Source organism: Cebus imitator, unplaced genomic scaffold, assembly GCF_001604975.1.
Source record: "Cebus imitator isolate Cc_AM_T3 unplaced genomic scaffold, Cebus_imitator-1.0 Scaffold71, whole genome shotgun sequence".
Lineage (NCBI taxonomy): Eukaryota > Metazoa > Chordata > Mammalia > Primates > Cebidae > Cebus > Cebus imitator.
Window position 1 is genome coordinate 2978976 of NW_016107386.1, and position 24155 is coordinate 3003130.

The window sequence follows — 24155 nt, forward strand, 5'->3', positions numbered from 1 at the left end:
AAAAAAAAAAAAAAAAAAAGTGGTGTACTGCGTTTTATTTTTATTTTGTTTATTTATTTTGATATGGAGTCTCACTCCATCCACAGGCTGGAGTGCAGTGTTGTGATCTCAGCTCATTGCAACCTCTGCTTCCTGGGTTCCAGCAATTCTCCTGCCTCAGCCTCCCAAGTAGGTGGGATTACAGGTGTGCACTACCACACCCAGCTAATTTTTGTATTTTTAGTAGAAATGGGTTGGCCAGGCTGGTCTCGAACTCCTGACCTCAGGTGACACACCCACCTTGGCCTCCCAAAGTGCTGGGATTACAGGTATGAGCCACTGTGCCAGCCCAGTACTGTGGGAACAAAGTGGGATAGCACTGCAAGGCCACTCAGGTACTAAGTGGGGAAGTTAGATTTCAACCCAAGCCTTCCCAACCTGGAGCCTGCGTTCCCCACTGCCCCTGCCCCAGGGCCCATTGCCTCCTCCATCCCCTGCTGGCACCTGATGGCCCAACACCCCCAGAGCCAACACTCTGCTGCTCTGAGCCTTTCAGGGTAGGGCAAGGGCTGTGCTGGAAAAGGACATTCCCTTTGGAAACTTAATTCAGGGGAGGACTTGCTGGGTTGAGCCCTGCTGAGGGGGAGGCCAGGCAGCAGGCCTGGGAACTTGTCTGAGACCCAGATCAGCCAAGCGATGAGCTCCCAGAATGTCCCCTAGATCCCCCAGCAGGCTTCAGTGCGGCCTTGAGGGCTACAGAGAGTGGCAGGTGACAGGCCTCATTCTCCATAGTACCTCCCAGCCAGGGACTCAGGATAGGGAGAGGAGGTCAGGTCTGGGGCTCCCAGGGAGAAGAAGGGCCTGTAGATAAGAACTGCAACCCTCCCAAAACATCTCCCCCTGGGAGAGGGGCTGAGCAGAAGCAAGGACAGTACCATTTCCAGCTTCTGGGGTGAAAAGAGGCTCTGAAAGCCCCCGCCCCTGCTGTGACCCTTCCTGGGTAAGTTTCCCCAAAGGTGCCCCAGACCCGTCCTCAACTCTTTCATATGGGGCCTGGGTCCCTGGCATGGCTGGGACCTTAGGACACATAAATTGCTAAGATTCAGTCATAACCAGTGGCTGAGGATGTATGTGTATTTGTTATAAGTGTCTCCACGGCTAGCCACAGTGGTGCCACGGCATTCTGACCCAGCTGGCCTAGGCTGGTCATGCGGGACCTGCTGGGTCCTGCGTGCCTTAGGCCTGGACCCAGCCTCACACCTCCCATCCTAGTGCGGAATCTGGCGAACAGGCCAGGACCAGGGCCAGGATGGAACCTATCTTCCCCCAGAGGACACTCTTTGGAACAGGGTACTTAGAACAGGGTACTCCACTCTTTGGAACAGGGTACCCCCTTCCTATCTGGCCAAGAGGAAGCTTGCCAGGGATCAGGGATTCCTGAGGTTAGTACTCAGTAGAGGGAGAGACAGCCATGGTGAGGCTGGCAGAAGCCAGAGGACTGAGATTGGACCCCTCTTTCCACAGTTTCCAGACCAGGCTAACCCAGGGGATGAGACAGGCCTCCCTGAAAGCCCACCCTCTCCCTCCTTGGTGCCCAGCAGAGCCTCCCTAGTCCCCATCACCTTCAGGATCATGCCACACACCTTAGCCTAGATGTGCTACCTTCGAAGCCCCACAGCGCCGTCATGATCAGGATGGGCCTGCATGGGACACCCCGTTTCTCAGCTAGAGTAACATTGCACTGGGCATTAGAGGGCATAGGACTGTGCCCAGCTTGGCTTCTAACTGACTGAAGGATTTTGGACAAGTCACCTCCCAACTCTGAGCTTCAGTTTGCCTGCCTGTAAAGCATGAGAGTTGAACTCCATTTGGAATCATGGGAATCTGGGTTTGAGCTGGGGAGTGTGGGGTTGGCCTTGGGTGTTCTTCTTGGTGAGCAGAGCAGGACCTCTCTCTAGGAGCCTGGGGTAGGGACCTCTAGGGGATATTACTCGTCAAGAAGACGGGATGTGTGTGTATTTGCTATGAGTGTATTTATCATTGTATATAGTATGTGACATGTACAAATATACATGCAAGCATAAATACATGTGTAAGGGTGTGTGTGTTTGTATGTGTGTGTGGGTGTGTTTATGGCAGCAGCTAATTGATCCCTCCCTCCCATTTGGGTTGGGGGGAAGGGGCCAAGAAGGCAGTCACTCATTAGGAGGCAGCTAATGGGCCCAAATGGCCTTGTCAGCAAAGTCTGAACTCAGATGAGCTTCCTCCAAAAGGAGGGAAGAAAAGAGAAAAGAAATGAGGGAGAGGCCTCAGAAGGAACGAGGCTTTCCCAGGAGAAACTACAAGGATTGTAGTGTCCTCACTTTGTCCCCATCAATAAATACCCCTCCTGCCAGGAGAAAAAGTTCCCACTTCTTCTGACCCAAGGAAGTAGAGGGCAGAAAACTGACGAGGGAAGAAAGGCAGACACGTGTATTCCCATGCCCACAGGCACAAGTGTGCTAGCTGCTTGCATGCGGCCACACTGAGACGCAAGCACATGGGCTGTGTGGATGTGGACTCTCAGCACGTGTCATGCACATGCTCACCCAGAGGCACCCCACACACAGCAGCCTGCGCACACGGAAGTGTGGGCACATGCCCTGCACGGGAAGGTGTGTATGCATTCACCCAGGGGTGCTGGCTCTGTGTTGGTGCGGGGAAGACAAAAATGAGGAGGACACAGTACCTGTCCCCCAGCTGACATTTTATTTTTTCTTATTTTTGAGGCGGAGTTTTGCTCTTCTTGCCCAGGCTGGAGTCCAATAGTGCGATCTTGGCTTGCTGTACTCTCCACCTCCCAGGGTCAAGTGATTCTCCGACCTCAGCCTCCCGAGTAGCTGGTATTACAGGTGCCTGCCACCATGCCTGACTAGTTTTTTTTGTATTTTTAGTAGAGACGGAGTTTCACCATGTTGGCCGGGCTGGTCTTGAACTCCTGGCCTGAGATGATTCCCCCACCTCGGCTTCCCAGAGTGCTGGGATTACAGCCGTAAGCCACCGCTCCTGGCCCAGCTGACATTTTAGTTGGGAGGAGGTTGCTAAGGAAATAGACCATTCTTGTGATATGACACGCGGTGTACTGGAAAGATGTTTTGTACACCAGGGGCACATGTGGATGGCTCCCCAAGATCCCCAGGGCTCACCTGCCGTTCTCTTTGCAGGGAACCATTTTCCTGTCTCCAGTCAGTTCAGCCCTGTGAGCGGTCCCCGCCCATCACTCCCACTCCTCCGCACCCTTCCTTCACCTCACCTGATGCCCACTGTTGCTTTGCATCCTCTTGCTTCTAAATTATGAAAACACTGATGGTTTGCTTTGATATTAGTAAATCAGACTCATAGTCCAGTTACCCACGGTGGCGGGGAGGCCCTCCAAACTTCATGAAAGGGTTATTTCTATCTCACACTATTCATAACATAGATTCCAGTGGAAATTAAGAGTTGACTCTAAACATGTTAAGAGAAAATGTGAGTTAAAATTAAATGCTTTCAGACTAGAGAAGACCATTTAAAATAAGACAGTAACTACAAAGGCCATAAAGAAAAATATTGACAAAATACTTATATCCAAGTTAAAACTGCTATATAATAGAAGAAAATAAAGGCATTGAAAGACAAGCAACTAAAATACAAGTAAGCCAGGCATTGCGGCGTGTCTGTAGTCCCAGCTGCTCGGGAGGGTGATCTGGGAGGATTGCTTGAGCCCAGGAGGTCAAGGTTGCAGTGAACCATGATCGTGCCACTGCACTCCAGCCTGGGCAAGAGGAGGAGACACCATCTCTACAGAAAAAGAAGTTAAACTAAAATAAAATTGTGTGTGTGTGTGTGTGTGTGTGTGTTGGTCTGTCACCCAGGCTGGAGGGTAGTGGCATGATCATAGCTCACTGCAGCCTCAAACTCCTGGGCTTGAGCCCAGGAGTTGCATCCTCCCACCTCAGCCTCCTGAGTAGCTGCGACTACAGGCACACATGCCACCATGCCCAGCTAAATATTTTATTTTATATTTTGGAGAGATGGGAGTCTTGTATGTCGCTCAGGCTGGTCTCAAACTCCTGGCCTCTAGCAATCCTCCTGCCTCGGCCTCCCAAAGTGCCAGGATTACAAGCACGAGCCACTGCACTCAGTCAAAGTACAACTTGTATTTATATCTAGAATTAAGAATTTCAACACATTAATAAGAAAAAGATTTTTTTAAACCAAGCTTTTAAAATAGGCAACCAAGCACAGTGGCTCACCCCTGTATTCCCAGCACTTTAAGAGGCTGAGGCAGGTGGATCACCTGAGGTCAGGAGTTCAAGACCAGCCTGGCCAATATGGCAAAACCCCGTTTCTACTAAAAATACAAAAGTTAGCTGGGTGTGGTGGCGGGCGCCTATAACTCAAGCTACTCCGGAGGCTGAGGCAAGAGAATCTCCTGAACTTGGGAGGCAGAGGTTGCAGTGAGCTCAGATCGCCCACTGCATTCCAGCATGTGTGATAGAGCAAGACTTTGTTTCCAAAAATAAAAATAAAATGGGCAAAGTATGTGAAGGTGATTTACAGAAATAAAAATACAAAGTGTCCAATGAACTTAGGAAAATATGCTCAACATAAGAGAAATGCAATCATAATTTGAGAACTAAAAATTAAAATAAACGTAAGATTTGTTTTAGCTTCATCCATTAGATTAGCAAAAATTCAGCCTACTGACAGTATCCAGCCTGGGAGAGAGTGTACATAAGTTGGTCTTCTCATCCTCTCTTGGAAGTGCTCTGAATTGGTTCAGTCTTCTTGGTAGGTATTTTGGCAGTTTCTATTAAAACTAACAATACCCGGCCAGGCACAGTGGCTCATGCTTGTAATCCCAGCACTCTGGGAGGCTGAGGCAGGCAGACCACCTAAGGTCGGGAGTTTGAGACCAGCTTGACCAACACAGAGAAACCCCGTCTCTACTAAAAATACAAAATTAGCTGGACGTGGTGGCACGTGCCTGCAATCCTGGCTGCTCAGGAGTCTGAGGCAGGAGAATCACTTGAACCTAGGAGATGGAGGTTGCAGTGAGCCAAGATCACACCATTACACTCCAGCCTGGACAACAAGAGCAAAACTCCATCTCAAAAAAAATTAACAACACCCATCTTCATTTGAGCAACTCTATTTCTAGATATCCATTATCTTAATAAAATAGCCATGTCTGCCCACAGAACCACATACCAGAGAGTTCACTGAGCAATATTTACAACAATGAAAAATCAGAAGCAAACAGTCCACTGGTGGGAATAGAGGAGTAAACAATGGCAGCCCCATCTATGGAATAATCAATATGAAGCAATTCCAAATAGAGGTAGACCTCCATGGTCTGATGTAGGAAAATACGCATGCCATATTTTCATTTCAAGCCATATATATATATATTTTTTCATTTATTTTTTTCTCTATATATATGGGAAGGAATCAAACTGTATTTTTAATTGGAAAAGCAAATTGCAGAAAAACAAAAATACTCAGGTACAAAGGTAAAAACCCACCAAAAAATCGTATGTTTCTTTTTGTATAAAATATACATGTAGGTAAATGCATAGGAAATGATATAGAAGGATACACAGTGAATTGACCACAGCAGTGACCTCTGCAGATGATTCTGGAATTGGAAGGAGTAGTTCATCTGTATTTTTTACAACAAGAATGCATTTTTAGCTTACTTTTGAAATTTAAAATAAATTTAAATAAATGTGGTTCATTTGAATAAATGAATTAACAAAAGGTTCAGCAGTGAGACTTGACATACACAAACACGAGGCACTAAGATTTTTATTCATTGCGTGAAGAAAGAGGCGCCTTTTTGGCAGCAATTCTGCCTTAGCGAATGTCACAAGGACCTGCCTTCCATTCCACCCCTGGAATGTTAAAATTGGGGGCTGTTTAGACCGTTAGAAGGCTAGAGTCCTTCAGTTTACAGAGGTAAGGAAAGATGGTCAGGGCCCATCACAGCTTCAGAAAGGTCACAAAAGGCCCATGGAAGGCGGAGAGTGGCAAGGTGACTGTATTCTTGTTTGACTTGCAGTTTGTCATCTTAGGGACAAGTCCAGGCCCAGGGGCTCCTGGCTGTCCTTACAGCACCTGGATTCGGTCCTAGTAACTAATGATAAATATTGAGTGACTTCTGGCACTAATAGTCACTTACATCAGGCAGCTTTTTGCAGTTGATACAATCCTGCCTTGCACATTTCCTAATTTGTTCCTCATAACCTCTGAGAGGTAGCTTCTGCTGCCATCTCCATGTCACAGATGAGAAAACTGAAGTTCAGAGAGGTCAGACTTGGCCAAGTTCACTCCGGTAACAAGAGGCAGAGCAAGACTCAGCTGCAGTCTTTTTGACCTCCGATCCCTAATTCCATTGTGGCAAAATCCCCCTGGGGTTACCATCTGCTCCCTGCCTCAGCTTTTCTGGGTATGAGCCTTAGCCCTGGCCTGACATTTTCTCTGGGAAGAATCCAGTGAGGCTGATCCTAGGCAGAGGACTTACCTGAGCCTTGGTTAGTGACTAGGACTATGAGAGGCAGTGTGGCTCAGTGGTGAAGGGCATGCACTCTGGTGTCAGATGCACCAAGCTCCAGTCCCAATTCCTAGCCCAGTGACCTTGGGTGAGGTATTTAAAATCTTTGCCTATTTCTTCATCTGTAAAATAAGAATAATAGGAGAATCTGGCCAGGCACAGTGGCTCACACCTGTAATCCCAGAACTATGGGAGACCAGGGCGAGAGATTGAGACCGAGAGATTGAGACCATCCTGGCCAACTTAACAAAACCCTATCTCTACTAAAAATGAAAAAAATGTAGCTGGGCAGTAGTGGTGCATGCCTGTAGTCCCAGCTACTTGGGAGGCTGAGCAGGAGAATGGCTTGAGCCTGGGAGACGGAGGTTACCGGTGAGCTGAGATCGTGCCACTGCACTCCAGCCTGGGCAACAGAGTGAGACCCTGTCTCAAAAAAGGAGGGTGGGGAGCAAATTATAGGAGAATCTATCTCTTGGAGATGTGGTGAACATACGCTGAGATAATACTTATAAAATCCTTAGTTTGGTGCCCAGCATACTATTAGCTCTCACTAGATGCTGAAGATGATGGTAATTGATGACAGACTGGCCCTCCCAGCCTGGTGAGCATGACTTGAATCTTAGTTTTACTGCACACTTGCACCATAGAAAGAGCTATACCAGAGAGAGATGTGACAGAGCAGCCTGGGAACTGCAAAGTAGTTACTGGGTTAGGGGATGCTGAACCAACATTTTGCTCCCCAAGCAGGAGAACAGGCCAGTTGTCTTTGGAGTAGTGGACAGAGCTCAATGTGGGGAAGGGGCTGTGGTCAAGGGCAGGATGGGGATAGTGTGCCAAGCAAAGATATCAGGAGGAATGGCCTGGGGGAGGTTTCTGGGGGGGCACTTAGGGTTCACAAGGAGAGTCACCAGATGGGATCCAAGAGCAAGGGTGCCGTTGGGATGCGGATTTCTCTTCATATGGGCTTCCTTCTCTGGAAGGGAGCCAGAGAGGAACAAAGTGGAGAGCTAAGGTATTCAGAAGACCAAATCCCCAAAGCAGCCTCCAAGCCTTGGCAACTGACAGGGAGCCTCCAGGGTCACTCAAAGTCAAGGAGGGGGCTCTCCGAGGCACCAGTTCCATAACGCATTCCAGGCGGCTTCCTGTAGCCTCTCTCCCACCCTGATCCCACAAGAAGCTAAGCCAAACAATGAGCAGATCACAGAGTCAGTAAATGTGGAAGGAAGCTTCAGAGCCAACCAAGGTGGGGGGCATCCCTCCTCATCAGTTGCCAAATCAGTAGCCAGCTCAGGGGTCACCCTGGAGCCGCCCTCATCCTCCTCCTCAGCCTCCACCCAACTGATTATGGAATCTTCCACAAGACTACTAACTTCTCTCTCCCTGCTCCCCCCTCATTAGCCCAGGCCACCACCTTTCACCTGGAATGTGGCAACAGCCTCCTGGCTGATGCCTGATCCTCTGGTCCGTAATCTGTCATCTCCCACATGGCCACAGAATACATCTTTCTAAAATATGTATCTGAACAAGATTTCCCTCTGTTTAAAACCCTCCAGTGGCTTCTCATTGCCATGGGATCAAGTTCAAGCTCCTTGTCACAGTTTAGAAAGTTCCTGCTTTCCTCTCTGGTCTCATCTCATCAGTCACCATTTCTTAATTTATGCTCCGGTTGGCCAGAGCTTCTATAGCTCCTCAGGCTCTCACCCCAGAACTATTGAACTGGAATCTGCATTTTAACAAGCTTCCCTGGTGATTTGGATGCGCATTAAAGTTTGAGAAACACAGCTCTAGGCTAGTAGCTCCAAAATTTCCTAATAATTAGAATCATCTGTGGTGTTTACTAAAAATGCAAATTACAGGGCCCCATTATGGACTCACCAAATGAGAATTTCCAGGGGAGGGAGCCTGGGAAACTGTGTATTTAACAAGCATCCCAAATGATTCTTCTCTGCAAGGATGTTGAGAAGCATTAACAGTGGTTCTCAAGCTTGGTAGTACATTAGAATCACATGGGAGAGCTTTAAACCTATATTTATTTTATTTTTTTACTTTATTTTCCTTTTTAGAGACAGTCTGGAGTGCAGTGCTGTGATTATAGCTCACTGTAGCCTCGAACTCATGGACTCAAGCAATCTCCTGCCTCAGCCTCTCAAGTAGCTAGGATTGCGTGTACCACCATGCCCAACTAAGTTTTTCTTTTGGTGGAGGGTAGAGAGGAGGTCTCGCATGTTGCCCAGGCTGGTCTCGAACTCCTTGCCTCAAGCAATCCTCCTGCTTTAGCCTCCCAAAGTGTTGGGATTACAGGCATGACCCATCATGTCTCGCCTAAACCTATATTAGTGCCTGAGTACCAACCCAGAGATTCTGGTCTGGGGGGCAGCTTCAGCATCAGGATCTTTCAGATCTTCCCCGGGTGATTCCTGTCTGATGTGCAGCCAGGGTTGAGAACTAGTGTGCTAAGTAGATGATTTTTTTTTTTTTTTTTTTTTGAGACGGAGTTTCACTCTTGTTACCCAGGCTGGAGTGCAATGGCGCGATCTCGGCTCACCGCAACATCCGCCTCCTGGGTTCAGGCAATTCTCCTGCCTCAACCTCCTGAGTAGCTGGGATTACAGGCACGCGCCACCATGCCCAGCTAATTTTTTGTATTTTTAGTAGAGACGGGGTTTCACCATGTTGACCAGGATGGTCTCGATCTCTTGATCTCGTGATCCACCCACCTCGGCCTCCCAAAGTGCTGGGATTACAGGCTTGAGCCACCGTGCCTGGCAGTAGATGATTTTCAAATGCAAGTGCATTGACTAGCAGCCCCAGAATCATTTCAGAAGCTCAGGGGAGGCTGGGAATGGAAGTGAAACCAGGCTGAAGACCCTGGGATCTTAGTGGAGAATGGCTCTCAGGAGGTCAGAAGGGTAACATGGAGTGAAAGCCTCCTACCCCGGGGGTCTTCACCTCCCCCGGGGAGGATGCAGGGAGGCAGCAGAAGCCACAGTGTGCTGGGCTGGGGTGAGACAAAGGAGAATCCCCTCAGATCCAGAGCAGAGTAATAAGTACAGATGGGCTGGTGCCAGTGGGGTGGAGCAGCCTTGGGTCAAACATGTGGAGCTGGAGTAGACAGGTGTGGCACCACACCTGTTCACTCTCTCCATCCCTAACCATCCTCCTGAGCCTGGACCTCTGGCCGTGTAGACTGTGGCTCTGGGACACCACCCACCCCAGCTTGGCACTTGGCTGGATCCTGGGCCTGTTGTGGGATGCAAGTGGGGAGAGAAGCAGAGGATGGAGATTGCTTATTGACCTTCCCAGGAACCCACACTTGACAGATGACAAAGCGCTCTACCCACACGTGCACCTGGTCCTCATGATTACCCTGTGAGGCAGTTTCCTCCCCATTTGCAGGTAGCGACATGTAGACTCCGGGAAATAACGTGCTCAAAGCCACAGAGCTGGTCAACAGCAGAGCAGATGTTGGCCGCTGGAGTACTGGGATTTTTCCTCTAAGATACACAGATGGCACTCATGCTGTGCGCTCACACAATCACACACTTGTAAGCACTCACACCCCATGTGGTCACATTAGTGCATTGCTGTGTCATGCTCGTTCTTTCAAAGAGCCACATGTTCACACTCTCATACTGGTACTCACACTCAGCCCAGCCCCCACCTGGGGGGCACACACCTAAACACAGCCACAGACAAGTACACTTCCAATCTCCAGTGTGCACACTCACAGAGGCACAAATGTGCCCATACTCTCCCTAATGAGCCCCTGGCGGCCCTCCCTCCTTCCAGAGCTCACATGCCCTTCCCCTTCCTCACTGTGTGTGTGCCTGTGCATGGCAGGGATGAGAAGCAGATGTCTGGCTCCGCTTCCCATCCCTCCACCTGCCACATTGTGGCTCCAGCCCCAGGGCAGAGGCTGATTGTATTTGGGCAGCAGCCAGGGTTGAATGAGCAAGAGGAACCAGAATAGAGATCAGAATAGAAACCCCACCCTCATCCAGACACTCTTCGAGGGCTCAGAGAACCAGAGCCCGCCTCTCACAGTCTCACACCCTGCAGCAGAGCCAGAGCTGAGCTCTAATAAAGTTTGCCCTTGGCCATGTGGACAGGAAGCTGACACATGTCCAGGTTCATTTAGGACTGAGACAGCTTCCCTGGGTCTCCAGCGGGACTCTGGGGCCCCCTGAGTGGCCTAAGGATCTCTTCAACCCTGCGTATCAGATAGACAGAGAGCCCCCTGCAGAAGCCATGACTGAGCTTTCAAGGGGCTGATACAGCCAACACAAAGTAAACCCCACTCTCTCCAGCACATCTGAAGCCTGGAGCAAAAACCATGGGCTCAGAAGTCAGAACTAAATGGGTTCGAATCCAGTTCTGCTGCTTGCTAGTGGTGCAGCTTTGGAAAATTTACTTAACCTCTCTGCTCCCTCATCTATAAAGTGGGGCTGTTATATCTGTCTGCCTTGTAGGACCGATAGAAAGATCAAATTGCAAAAGCATCTGGCACAACACATGGGAACTGTTCAATAAATGGAGCTGTTTTTATTTTATTTGCTATTATCATTATATAAATAATTAGAGACAAGGTCTCATTCTGATGTCCAGACTGGAGTGCTGTGGTGTGATCATAGCTCACTGCAGCTTCAACCTCCTGGGCTCAAGTGATCCTCCCACCTCAGCCTCCCGAAGTGCTGGGATTACAGGCCTGAATCATCACTCCTAGCCCTACTGTTATTATTTTTATTTTATTTTTTGAGGTGGAGTCTTGCTCTTGCTCTGTCACCCAGCCTGGAATGCAGTGGCACCATTTCAGCTCACTGCAACCTTCGCTGCCTGGGTTCAAGCAATTCTCCTGCTTCAGCCTCCCGAGTAGTTGGGATTACAGGTATGTGCCACCATGCCCAGCTAATTTTTGTATTTTTAGTAGAGATGGAGTTTCACCACGTTGGCCAGGCTGGTCTCGAACTCCTGGATTCAAGTGATCCACTCACCTCGGCCTCCCAAAATGCTGGGTTTATAGGTTGAGCCATCCTGCCTGGCCCTGTTATTTTTATTAAAGATGTTCCCAGATGTGACCATTGCAGAGATCGGCCAATGGGCAGATGCGCTGAGGTAGCCGTCTGGGAAAAGCAGAAGGCAAGGGTAGGGGCAAAAGCAGGTATTGGGTGAGCATTCAGAGAGGGCACAGTAAGTGAGAAGGCTCCTTCCCACTAAGGAGAAGCGCAGCTGGAGGGGCTGCTGAGCATGGCCTCTGCGGGGTCTCCAGGTTCCTGCTGCAGAGGCCGATGGGATCTGGGGCCCCTTCTTTAGTCATGGATGCCTGGCATTCCATCCTCTGAAGCTCCAGACAGAAATCAGGGCCCACTCATTAGCAGGCACCATGTCCTGCTTCCCATTGCTCCCTGAGACACCTCATTGTATTCTCCAGGGACCCCAGGGAGGCTGAAAGGTTTGAATTTTTCTCCCTTGCAGGCAATCAGACTAGGAAGCATTTTCTGCTAATTGACCTTGAGAGGGGAAACCAAGGCACGGTGTGTGCAAAGACCCCACCCCAAGTCACAACAGTCCAACAGAGCTGGGTCCGGGATCCCTGACTTCTACTTCCATCCTCAGATACTGACCACAAGGTCTTAGAGGGGAATTTAAAAAGATCTCAATGGGCCAGTTGAAGAGTCAAGATCTTTGTTCTGGAGGTGAGGCCAGACTTAGCCAGCAGCTGGGGAGAAGCAAGGCTTCTCAAAAAAAAGACCCAAAAAAAAAAAAAAAAAAAAAAAACCTTCTGTTAGATGAGACTGCAGGGAAGCTGGGAGATGGAGGGAGAGGTACTGAGACCAAGATACTGTCCCCTCTGTAGCCTAGACCTACCTGAGGAGGCCAATTACCCAGGAGCCCATGATCCCCAGGGCCCTATCACTAGGAGCAGCTCTCATCACCTCCAAGCCCAAGTAGGCCCCCCTTTATCAGGCCCCCTGGCACCAGCCTGTCTGAGCCTCCGCCACATCTGACGCCCAGGACGTTTGTTTTGGTATCTGTGGTGGCTGTGGTCAGAGCATAATTGAAGTTGAAACACCCACTTGGACCCCCTGAAGGATAAACAAGCAGGGCTGGGGCAGCCTTAGAACAGATGTGAAGACAGACGTGAAGACAGCAGGTCCAGGAAGCCAAGCAAGCTGGCCGGGAAGGGCCAGAGGGCTGGTGGGAAGGGAAGGGAACCAGGCAGGACAGTGAGGAGGCCAACAGTGTGCCCACTTCCAGGGAAGTGGTGGCAGGGAGGTCAATACTTGGAGGCCCACTAGAAAAACCCCACCACTCACCTATCCTTGTCTGGGGCTGCCCTCAGGAAGCCTCAGATCTAATGAAGGCATGAGCCTGGCTCTAAGGAAGTCTATTGTACAGAGGTTCTCAGACTTTAGGAAGCTTGGTAACAATTCAGTTATCTGGACCCCATTCCCAGTTTCCAGCTCAGCAGGTCTGAAGTAGGTGCAGGAGTTGCACTTGGAGAAACACTGGTCTTCATTGATGGGAATGTCTTGACCTTGCCTTCAGGAGATAGGGCCCTGCCTGGGGCTGGGAGTTCCCATCAGAACACAGAGGACCTGTTAGGGTCTAGGAAGGGCACTCCAGAATCCCAGCGGATATCTCCAGAGAGCTTCGGGGAGAGATTTACAGCAAGGACACCTAGGCAAGAACTGCCAAGGAGACATAGAGTTCCCGATGTTTTCCTAGGACTCAACTCTGGGCAGCTGGGGCAAAAGGAGGCCTGGCTGCCCTTCAGAGCCTTATTCTGCCAGCTTCGCCCTCAAGGTATTTAAAGGACCGGAGCCCCACATCTTTTGTTTTTTGTTTTGTTTTGTTTTGTTTTGTTTTTTATCGGAGTCTCGATCAGTTGCCAGGCTGGAGTGCAGTGGTGAGATCTTGGCTCACTGCAACCTCCGCCTCCCGGGTTCAAGCCATTCTCCTGCCTCAGCCTCCCGGGTAGCTGGGGCTACAGGTGCATGCCACCACGCTCAGCTAATTTTTGTATTTTTTAGTAGAGACGGGGTTTCACCATGTCGGCCAGGATGGTCTTGATCTCTTGAAATCGTGATCCGCCCACCTCGGCCTCTCAAAGTGCTGGGATTACTGGTGCAGTGAGCCACTGCGCCCAGCCCAGAGCCCCAAATCTTTGGAGGGAGCAGCTTGCTGGCTGGATGACAAGGCAGTGCTCTGCGTCCTCCACACCATCCCAGTGCAGGCCCCGCCCTGCCTCATCAGGTGGTGTAAGGTGTGTGTGGGGGGACATGAGGGAGGTTAGGGGCTTGGAGATGCTGGGCTGGAGGGGCCCTCTGGCAAACCCAGTGTTGCAGCCACAAGTCTCCTGAATGCTAGGACATTTGTGTCTCTGAGCGGCTCTCCACTCTACATAGGGTAGTGGGAGTAGAGTGTGGGTCTGTGGGGGGACAGGTGTTTTTGATTGGCTGTGTCTAAGCAACTCACAGTGCTGCAGGGTTGCAGTGAGACAGATCCTGACGGCGGGGTTTGCTGACCCACAGCTGACCACAGTACACAGTAGCTCCTGTCTTGGCTGCCTCTGAGAGTGTCCCAGCCAAGAGAGAGGGATTGGGATACAATGGATGGAAGCCTGAAAGGCAGGCTGCAGGGGGAGTTGGGCCAGGGCTGGGGAAGTCCATCTGGCCACACCCACACCCTCTGGGCCACACACATCTGGGCCCCAATTTCCTCCCCTGAGACCATCCCATTTGAGGATGTCACCATGCATGGTTTGATGTGTGAAATGGGTCCTGCACTCTGGTCCCCCTGAGGCTAAGGGCGCTCCCTGTCAGCAAGCCCCTCTCCACCCACTCCCCATCACCCTCCCCTGGCGGATCCCACCTTTCCAAAGGCATTTCTTCACCCAAATGCAGCCTCCCGCCTCCCTGAGCTACTGTCCTGGGTATCAGGGCTGCCATCTGGTGGCCATTGCCATAACTACTGCCACCACCTTTTCCTCTACATCTCGAAGGTGTGGCCAGAGAGCAGCACAGACCCCAGGGTAGGACAGGGAGCTGGGGGAGGCCGGTCTTCTAACCCCCTTGGACACGCCCACATCCTGCTTCCGATTATGGGGAACTCCCCAGAGCTGGGCTTGATTGGCGGGAGAGTGTGTTGTGAGCAGGAACTTCCAGGTAATGCTGGAAGGTTCTACTTGCCCAGAGCCTTAGGAAGCCCAGGGGCCACCCAACAGCCTCCCCCGCCCCATTCTGCCCTGCCTCTCCCTGTCTAGAGCTGGAGTGGTGAGGCCGCAGCCCTGTTACCCAGAGCTGAAGAGCTCCTATATGTGATCCTAGGGGGACAGATAATCTTCGTGGAGGTCCCCAGTCCCTGCTATTCCCTCAATCCCAGGCCTATGGCTCCATGCCTTGGCCCACCAGTGACCACAGCTGGGTGGACCTGGAGGTCTGAGGATCCACCTCGGAGATGGGAGGATGGAAGTCCTCATTACAGGATTCCGTCGCAGCCCAGCCATAGTGAATAATTTATGTACAAGGCAGAGAAGACGATAAATCAGCCGCAGTGATTAACATGAGCTATTCTACGTGTGGAAAAGATCTATGGCAGGAGGCTGCCAGGTTGCTGGTGATTAATGCCGCTGTTTGCACTAGCTTCTGGGCCTTTATATTCAATTATGGGCCTGGAGTGTGTGGGGGGTCCTGGGATGGCGTGGGGGACACTGGGGGCCCAGGAAGAGAAGACTTGATGCCTAGGACCAAGAGTGAGGTGATCACAGGTGACAGCCTGGCCTGTGTGCACCTTTACTGATGAGCAGGTGAAGTTAGTGGGATGGAGCAGTGGCTGTTTCTGTGATGGGTGTTATTTTGTCCCTGGGGTCACTTCTTTTTTTTTGTTTTTGAGACAGAGTTTTGATTGCCCAGGCTGGAGAGCAATGGCACCATCCTGGCTCCACTGCAACCTCCGCCTCTTGGGTTCAAGCGATTCTCCTGCCTCAGCCTCCCGAGTAGCTGGGATTACAAGTCCCCGCCACCACGCCTAGTTAATTTTTGTATTTTTTGTAGAGACAGGGTTTCACCATGTTGGTCAGGCTGGTCTCGAACTCCTGACCTCAGGTGATCCACCCGCCCCGGCCTCCCAAAGTGCTGGATTACAGGCATGAGCCACTGAGACTGGACGTTATCTCTGGGTCACTTCTAAATACTAGTCCTGGAGGTGCCTTGGGAAGCGGGCACAGGTGGAAGGAGGCATCTTTGGGAAAACCTGACTCTTCCAGAGTCAAGTGCTGGGTTTCTGAATCCCCTGCCTGCCTTGTGATGCCGTGGCCACGCTGCTAGGAGTGCAGGAGCATCGGCCAGCCAGCTGGGGTGGGGCGGGGGTGAGGTCAATGCTGGAAAAATTCCCCCATCAGCAACTGAGCCAGGGAGCTGGGGCCTGTCTCCAAGCTCTAGGGAGGGATGGTGGCAGGAGGGCCGGCTGCGTCTCTCCTCCCAGCTGACCCAGGAAGCCCGGGGAGGCCTCCTCCCTGGATTCCCACACTTGGGCCCCTTGTCCTCAGCCAGCTCCAGCTGGCCCCCATCAGTGCAGGGGCTCCAAAGACTAGTGGTGGCTTTGGGGTTAAGCGATTTCCCCCTGCCCAGCCCCTCCCCAACCCTGGCTCCTGTCAGCTCCCTCCTCTTCCTCCTCCTCTTCCTTCTCTTTGGTGACCTCTGTGCAGTGTGGCTATGCCTCCCCACAGCACCGCAGGGTTGTCATGAGGCACAGGGTTGGTATGGGGGAGGTGAGCTGACAGCTGGGCTCAGGGACCCTCTAGGCCAGGCTGGACTGAGGGGTGTGGAGGAACCAGTCCCATCTCCCTGCATCCTGGCTGGGAGCCGGCTCTCAGTCATTCTACCCACAGACCAGTGCTTCAGAATGGGAGGAGGTAGTGAAGGAAAGGGAGAAGGGAAGCTCATCACCCTGGCCAGGGTGGGAGAGGGCACAGGAGGGGGCTGGCAGCGGCAGGCCAGAGTCTCTGGCTAGAAAGGGAAGTCTCTGGTTCATCTCCGCCACCCCCCTTGTACACCCCAAGTCTTCTCAGGGAGCAATTCTAAGTCCAGTGGTGTGTGTCTCTGTGTGTGAGCTGTGTATGAGAGTCCATATGTGTCTCTGGCGGGTGTTTGGCCCGTGGCTGTGTGTGTCTGCGTGTCTGAGCACTGCTGGGTCTCGTGAGTGCCTGTGTGGGTGGGTGAACACACATGCTTGAAGCTGACCCTCTCCCCGGGGGCCAGCTCACAGCCCTGTCTAGCCAGCCTTCCCCCGCAGCAGTCTTCCTCTGCCCCTAATCCCCTGTTTGCCTGGCTCATCCCTGGACTCTTTGGGACTCCATTAATGAGACCCGGCCACCCCAAGACAAGCCCCGAATTAACTCCACTGCTGACCCTGACAAGGACACCTGTAATTAGGCCAGCAGCGGCTGAGGCAGAGAAACCCCTGGGGCTTTGTGGGGTGAGGGCAAGGCTAGGCTGGGACAGGGGGCCTAATGCCCAGGAATGCTCTAAAAGCTGGGCTTGGCTCCAGGGCCCGCCAACCTCACTCCTAATACCACCCAAAGCCTCCCATTCAGGGCTCCAGGGGGATTACCTGTGGAGGGGCCCTGGAGGTGGGGAGGGCCTCCCGTGCCAGCCCTGGGCTGGGGCAGCCTTCAGAAGGAGAATGCTGCCCCCTTGGCCTTAGAGCCCAGCAGCCTGGCCACCAGGTCCTCAGCAGCCCAGAACCTGTGCCCACGATGGCAGCTGCCCAGGGAAGAGCCAAGTGCAGGCTGACTGGCCCATCTCCCTCTCTGTGGCCAGAGGCCTGGCCCTCCCCTCCCCCAGCTTGTTTTGTTTGCACAGCGTGTTTCAGTAGCGCCATTGCATTAACCCCTGACCCTGACTGAAACTCTCCCTCCCCTTTGACAACAGGAGTTTACCCAGTGGCTTTCTCAGGCTTAGAGGCATGGCTGGCTCCTGTCTCTCCTGTCCCGCCTCTCCCAGGGGAAGCTGTATTCCCTGTCCTGCGCACTCTCCTTGGGACTACACCATACCCGAAGCTGTCCAGAAGTGTGTCTGAATGCACCTGAGCTGGCTGAGCTGAGCGCCTGGGAGGCAGCCACTCTGCCGGTTTGACATTGGGGTACGACCATCTTCATGTGCAGTCTGGAAATACTTATCAAAAATGTCCAATGAACATGTCATTTGACCCAACAATACCACTTCGAGGAATTTGTCTATGTATGTCCTGCACTTGCACTCAGAGAAATATATCAAGGGTATTTTTGCAGTACTATAAGAGCTAAAGGCTAGAAACAAGCTAGGGAACAAGCAACGTGATTAAAACATAGCCATATGATGGAATACCATGGGGCCACTCAAGAAGACAATGTGGGTGGGGCGCAGTGGCTCACACCTGTCATCTCAGTACTGGGTGCAGTGGCTCACACCTGTAATCACAGCACTTTGGGAGGCTGAGGCAGAAGGATTGCTCGAGCCCGAGAGTTTGACACCATCCTGGGCAACATAGGGAGACCCCCGTCTCTACAAAAAACTTAAAAGTTAGCTGGTTTTGGTGGCACATGCTTGTGGTCCCATCCACTCGGGAGGTTAAGGTGGGAGGATTGCCTGAGCCCAGGAGTTTGAGACCACTGTAAGCCATGATCACGCGACTGCACTCCAGTCCGGGTGACAGAGTGATACCCTGTCTTAAAAAAAAAAAGAAGGGCCGGTCTCGGTGACTCACACCTATAATCCCACACTTTGGGAGGCCGAGGCGGGCAAATTCCTGAGGTCAGGAGTTCGAAGCCAGCCTGACCAACATGGAGAAACCCTGACTCTACTAAAAATACAAAATTAGCCAGGCATGGTGGCGAATGCCTGTAATCCCAGCTACTCAGGAGGCCGAAGCAGGAAAATCTCTTGAACCCAGGAGGCGGAGGTTGCGGTGAGCTGAGATCACGCCATTGCACTTCAGCCTGGACAACAATAGCAAAACTCTGTCTCAAAAAAAAAAAAAAAAGTAAAGAAAGAAGAAAGCAAACTATGCATTTCTGCATGTACACATATATTATATAAATATATCCTCAAAACTCTGGAAGAATAATCACCACATTGATGACAGAGGGAAAAGTGGGATGAGAGGGTCACTGTATGCTTCTGTATATAGGAGGCAGCTTCATCAAGCATTCTTGTATAATTACAAAATAAACAAGAGTTCATAAAAAGAATAAGAGCACCACAGTCACTCACCTAGCTGCCTCCACCAGACAGCCCTGGAGCCCGCCTAACCATGCTGTTTTTATCCTCATGTTACAGAAGGGAAAACTGAGGCTGAGAGGTTAGGCAGCTTCCCCAGTCGTCCGGCACACACAAGCCAAGCCATGCCCTAAAGCCCATAGCTTGTCTGTGCCAACTCTCCTTGAAGATGACATTTCTTCCATGTTCTGAGGCTCTTCAAGGGTGTGGGCATTGGGGCTGAGGCTAATGATTTTTCCCCGTGAACGCCTATGAACAGAACAGAGTAAACCCTTTCCCTTCCTGTCCACCTCACCCCCTCCAATCCCCAGGGGAGCTGCTTGGGAGCCCAGCCAGTGGTGGGCTCCAGAAGCCAGTGCAGCTCCTGGCCTTGGCATGGCTGCCAGCTTCCCCGTCACCTGCTCCTGCCAGCAAGAGCCCAGTACCCGTTCCCTGCCGACACCCCCCTCCTTGCCACAGAGCACCCCCTTAATTACACTTAATGGCAAAGACCATAAGAGCTTTATTAACTTTATTATGGACCCAATTAGCAGTTAATGCCCCATGACTACTGTCCCCCCTCCCCCAATATCCCATTAAACAAAATGAAGCAGCCTTCCCTGCTTCCCTGCCGGGTGGGAGCTGAGAGAACAGGAAAATCCATCTTCCTGGGCCTGATTCCGCCCCCTCAGGCCCATTGGACACCAGCTCAGGCCCCAGAGCTTCCCCGGGACCAGGGCTGGGTGCTCGGAAGACAAAGATTAATCAGCAAGTATTTTGGTGCCAGCCATTGAGCCCACTCACTCGCGCACACATGCATACACATGCACGCATGCGCACACGCAGACACACAGACACATACACACACACACACACACACACACACACATTCATATATACACAAAGCCTGGCTGATGTCCAAATAGCCCCTGTCTCAAATCAAGGATGTGGAGACACACATATCCCTCGAATGCAACCCTATCCATCAGCATTCTCCAGCCTCATCCAAGCACTCTTCAGAGCTGGGGTGCTCATGTTGAGGGCCTCCGCCTGGGCTTGTCACAGTGAGGGATCAGGGAGCTGGGAGGTGAGAAGCCTGAGGGCAAGGAAGGAGAGTCTCTCCCCTGAAGCCCACACCCTCGACACACCCCAGCACTTCCCCACTCTGGCTGATTGCTTCAAATATGTATTCAGCACCAAAGCATGCCAGACACAGGGCTAGGCCCCCTCTGCCATCTCACTTGGGCATCACCACCAACCCAAGGAAGTAGGTGTTATTTCTCCCAATTTACAGATGAAGAAACAGAGGCATGGAAGGATGACCAGGTTTAGAAACAGGTGTTCTATGTAATTTGCCTAAAAAGATCTCTCCTCTCTTTTTCCCAGCCACCCACCTTGCCCCATCCTAAGGCAGAGGAGGTGGAGATCTCAGAGAGCATTCTCTCCATCACCTACAGATGGAGAATTACGGCACAGAGAAGGCGGGAAGGACAATCATGGTGATCACGACAAGACAGCCTGTGGAGATCTGATTCCACATCCACCTTGATGGGTGGAGAGGACTAGAAACCAGAGAACACCCCTATCTCTAATGCCACAAGAGGCCCCTCATGTAGGATCTTGCCGGAATGAGAAGGCTCCATGAGATGGGACAAGGTGGGAGCAGAGAGCAGCCATGATAGGTGAAATCTCCCAGCCCCCGCACTGACCAAAACCTGAAGACTTGAGGATTCTGGTTCCTGATGGTCTGTGCTAGTGGTCTCCATCTATCCCCACTCAAGCACAAGAACCACATCAAGATGGGACAGGATGGGCACACACCAGACCTCCAGGGACTTGGGTCCCTCCACCAGCCTTGGTCCCAGATGAGGAAGAAACACCAAGATTGACAGGGCAGAATCAGTGGCTGCCCTGAGCAAGGGGGTGGGATCCCAGGAAAAGGGACCCTTGAAACTTTGCTTGGAAACAGCCTCCTTGTTCCTGCCCCCCCTCCCTCGGGCTGCGCCAGCCTGGAAGCAGCCACTTGAAATGGGTCCTAGGGAGCCTGGGAGAGAGGCTGGCCTAGCTCCAGCCTCCAGCTCCTGGCGCCTCAGCCAGGCCCATGTCCCCAGTCCCCCTCCAGCCTAGCCCCAGCTAGGGTCAGGAGGTGACAGGGAGAGCTTTTACTCTAGGCCCTTCTAAGTCAGGATCCACTCCCACCCCAACACACACCCAGCATGGCATCCCTCCAATTGCTCCAGCCCTGGGGAAGGTGGAGGGGGTTGGGGGGTGTGAGCAAGTCAGCACTCTCTCTTTTCCCAAGAGGCCCTGGGGCCTAGGGAGTGGGCAGAGACTGCTCCCTGGGGTTACCTGAGGGCAGAGCACTGGGGAACCTCCCCAAGGGGGGCCCTCACTCTTCCCTTTGCCCTGGATGAGTGTTCTCTGACACCAGTCCCCCACCCTGCCTCTGAACAAACAGGAGCATCGCTCTCCCCCCGACTTCTCAAACCCAGAGGGATCTGGCACCCGGGTTAGCTTGACTGGAGAAATCCAGAATCCATCCACAGAGAACACAGAGGAACCTTGGTGGAGACAGGGTCAGAGTGAGGACAGTGAGATTCGGGGGCCTTGGGAAAGTTAGCCCATGCTGAGCTGAGGCTCTGGCTAGGAGCCCAGTATTGGCTGTGCTGTTTCCTGGCTGTGAGAGCTTGAGAGAGTCTCCCAACCTCTTTGAACCTCAGGTTTCATCTGTAAAATGGGGCTGGACATAGAACTTGCTTCATACGGCTCTTTGTCAACATTAAAGTAGTAATGTATAGACAACCTTTAGCCAGTTTCTGGCACTTAGAACACAGTGACCAAGTTACTGTTACAGTGTTGCTGTCTGAAGCAGGGGTGGTCCCTGACTGGCAATAATGACGATGATAAGAGGTAACATTGTGAGAGCATCGCAGGGGCCATCGCGATTCCACGAACCCTGTGCCTGGTTCTCACTGAGCAAGGGAGAAAGAACTCACGTTCCTCACCTCCACCCTCCAAGGCCCCCACTACCAGCAGTGTGCCCTGGCATAACGATTTCAGGACTGCAGAGGCCCTGGCTCGCTCCCAGCAGACCCTAAAGGTGCCTCAGCACATCTTCTTACCTATTTACCCCTCACTCCCTCTCTTGTCCTCCCCCTTCCTTTCCCTGGAGCAAGGAGGGAGAAAGAGATATCACAATTTGAAGGATGTGAAAATTAGCCAGAGCTGAGAGAGGTGTCAACTTCAAGGCAGCACCCCCGTCCCCACCCCTTCTCTACTCAAAGGGTGGTGTTTCCACAAGTCTCTGCAGGGAGACCCTGGCCCCACTAGGTGTGGACTGACACTGTCAGGGTCTGGAAGAGAGAGAAGGAGGAGAAAAGGCTGGCCAGGAAGAACAGCAGACCCAGCCCAGGGGCCTGTGCCCAGGATGGGACCTCCACCCAAGCCACACAGAGCTCAGGTTTGTGGCCGAGGCAAAATAGCCCGGAGGAGGGGTCCATTTCACCTTCCTGGCCCAGTTTACCTGGCCACAGCTGAGCGTGTCGGGGACAACCTGGCTGACTGGAGGGGCAATTCTATTCCCGAGAGGTGAGAGGGTTCTAGGACACTGTCCTTTATCCCAAAATACCTTTCCAGCCCCACCTCTGGCCTGTTTGAAGTTCTTTTTGGAATTTCTGCCTCAATTTCCCCACCTCTCAAAGAGTGCCACGAGCTGGTCCTTGCTCTACCTTCTGGGAGTGGTCAGACGGAGTGGTCAGACGGAGCAGTGGGTGAGAGCTAGGGAGAGGAAGTGCGGCCGCAGGAGCCCGCCCCCTCATCCTGTCTCTGTCATCGTTAACAGCCACAATTATTATTACTTGGAGAGACAGACCAGAAGTGGTCAGGGACGTGGTTGGGGTGAATGAAATGAAAAAGTCCCGGGTACGTGCCGTCTCGCCAGGTTAATACTCCTGCCTGTCGGCCTGACAGCTGCAAGATTGATTACCCAGGCCTCCCGCTCTTTATAACTCGATCAGTTGAATTAATCTCTGGCTGTCGGCCCATCTGATGCCTGAATCACAAATTTAATTTGGAGGTGCACAGCTCCTCCCCCATCCCATCTCCCCCTTCCGCCTAGCTTCCCCCCTCCACCCCCGGCTCATCCCCATCTTCTTCCTTCCTTTTCCTCTCCCGTTTCCTCCTCTTTCCTGCTCCACAGTTTCCTGTTCCTCCTGCTCTTCCTCTTCTCTACAGCCTTTCAAGCCCCTCTAGGGGACAGTGGATGGAGGGGAAGGAGGGAGACGGGGAGTGGGTTGCCCTGAGTCAGCAGCCCCTTGCCCAGGCCAGGAGAGGGGTCAGCGCCCCCACCCACTGGGCGAGATGCCCACCCCAGCATGATCCACCCCAACAGAGAAAGAGGCTTGGCTGACACTAAGTAAGACATATTAATGTACTAAAGACTTAATGAAGTTGGGGGGGTGAGGGGTGGAAAGTGCTTGCTTTATTAGTTTATGGCCGATTAATGGGGGCGCCATTACTGTGATGGAGATGGATTGCTGCTGTCAGCAGCCTGGGCAGGGCCGGCCATGGCTCCTTTCCTCGGGTGGTGGGTGTCCCGAACAGAGTCAGAGAGAACTTCATTAGAAGCATCTACAGGATCCCACCTGGGGAGGGCCTGAGGCTAAGCTGGAGGGGTGGCGGCAGGGACTCAGCTCTAGGCTGTGGAGGGCTGCCCTCAGTTGGGAAGTCACCCAGCAGTGGGACTGTGGGGTGGCCTGGCTCTGGACCTGCACATGGCTGGGGCTCCAGAGTCACCTGAGGAAAGGGAGGGAGGAAGATAACCACAGAATAACCAGTGCCCACTTGATCTATCCGAGACCCTTCTGGAGGAAGGGAGTGGAGAACAAGCAAAGCGGGCCCCATTCTTCCACCCTTCCTCGTTGGGGGCAGTGCACAAAGACCTGGGCCCACCAGCCCAGAGGAATGGGCAAACACCAAGCAGCAAGGCTGCTTCTAACACTAGAATCCCCAGCTCCAGGGCCAGGGACTTCCGACATTCACTGAGCAGATGGAGGTGAAAACTACATTGCCTTAGCTACCTCCAACCACTGCCGCTAGGCAGCCAATGGGAAACAATGACAAGGAAGAGGAGGTGTGGACTTCAGGGAGAGCAGACGTGGCAGACACCGCCCACTCTGGGCTTTCTCAAGCAGGACTGAAGGTCCCAACACTGGGCAAGCTAACCCAGACACACCCCATCCCTTCATGCCTCCCTCCAGAAGAAGAGTAAGGGCTGGACCCAACTCAGCTCTGTTACTAGGGGCCGCTTTCTATTTGGAAGTCTTTAGATGCCTCCAGACCTCAGGGTCTTCTATCAGCTCCTGTCT

The 24155-nt window shown here is 52.3% G+C and overlaps 1 long non-coding RNA gene across 1 annotated transcript in view; it reads left to right on the forward strand.

The window, feature by feature from the left end:
* Window positions 1-21597, forward strand: part of LOC108306345 — a 44511-nt gene extending 22914 nt beyond the window's left edge. The window contains exon 3 of the long non-coding RNA XR_001826100.1: window positions 20176-21597. This is a non-coding gene — a long non-coding RNA (uncharacterized LOC108306345). The remainder of the gene's footprint in view (window positions 1-20175) is intronic.
* The last annotated feature ends 2558 nt before the right edge of the window (window positions 21598-24155 follow it).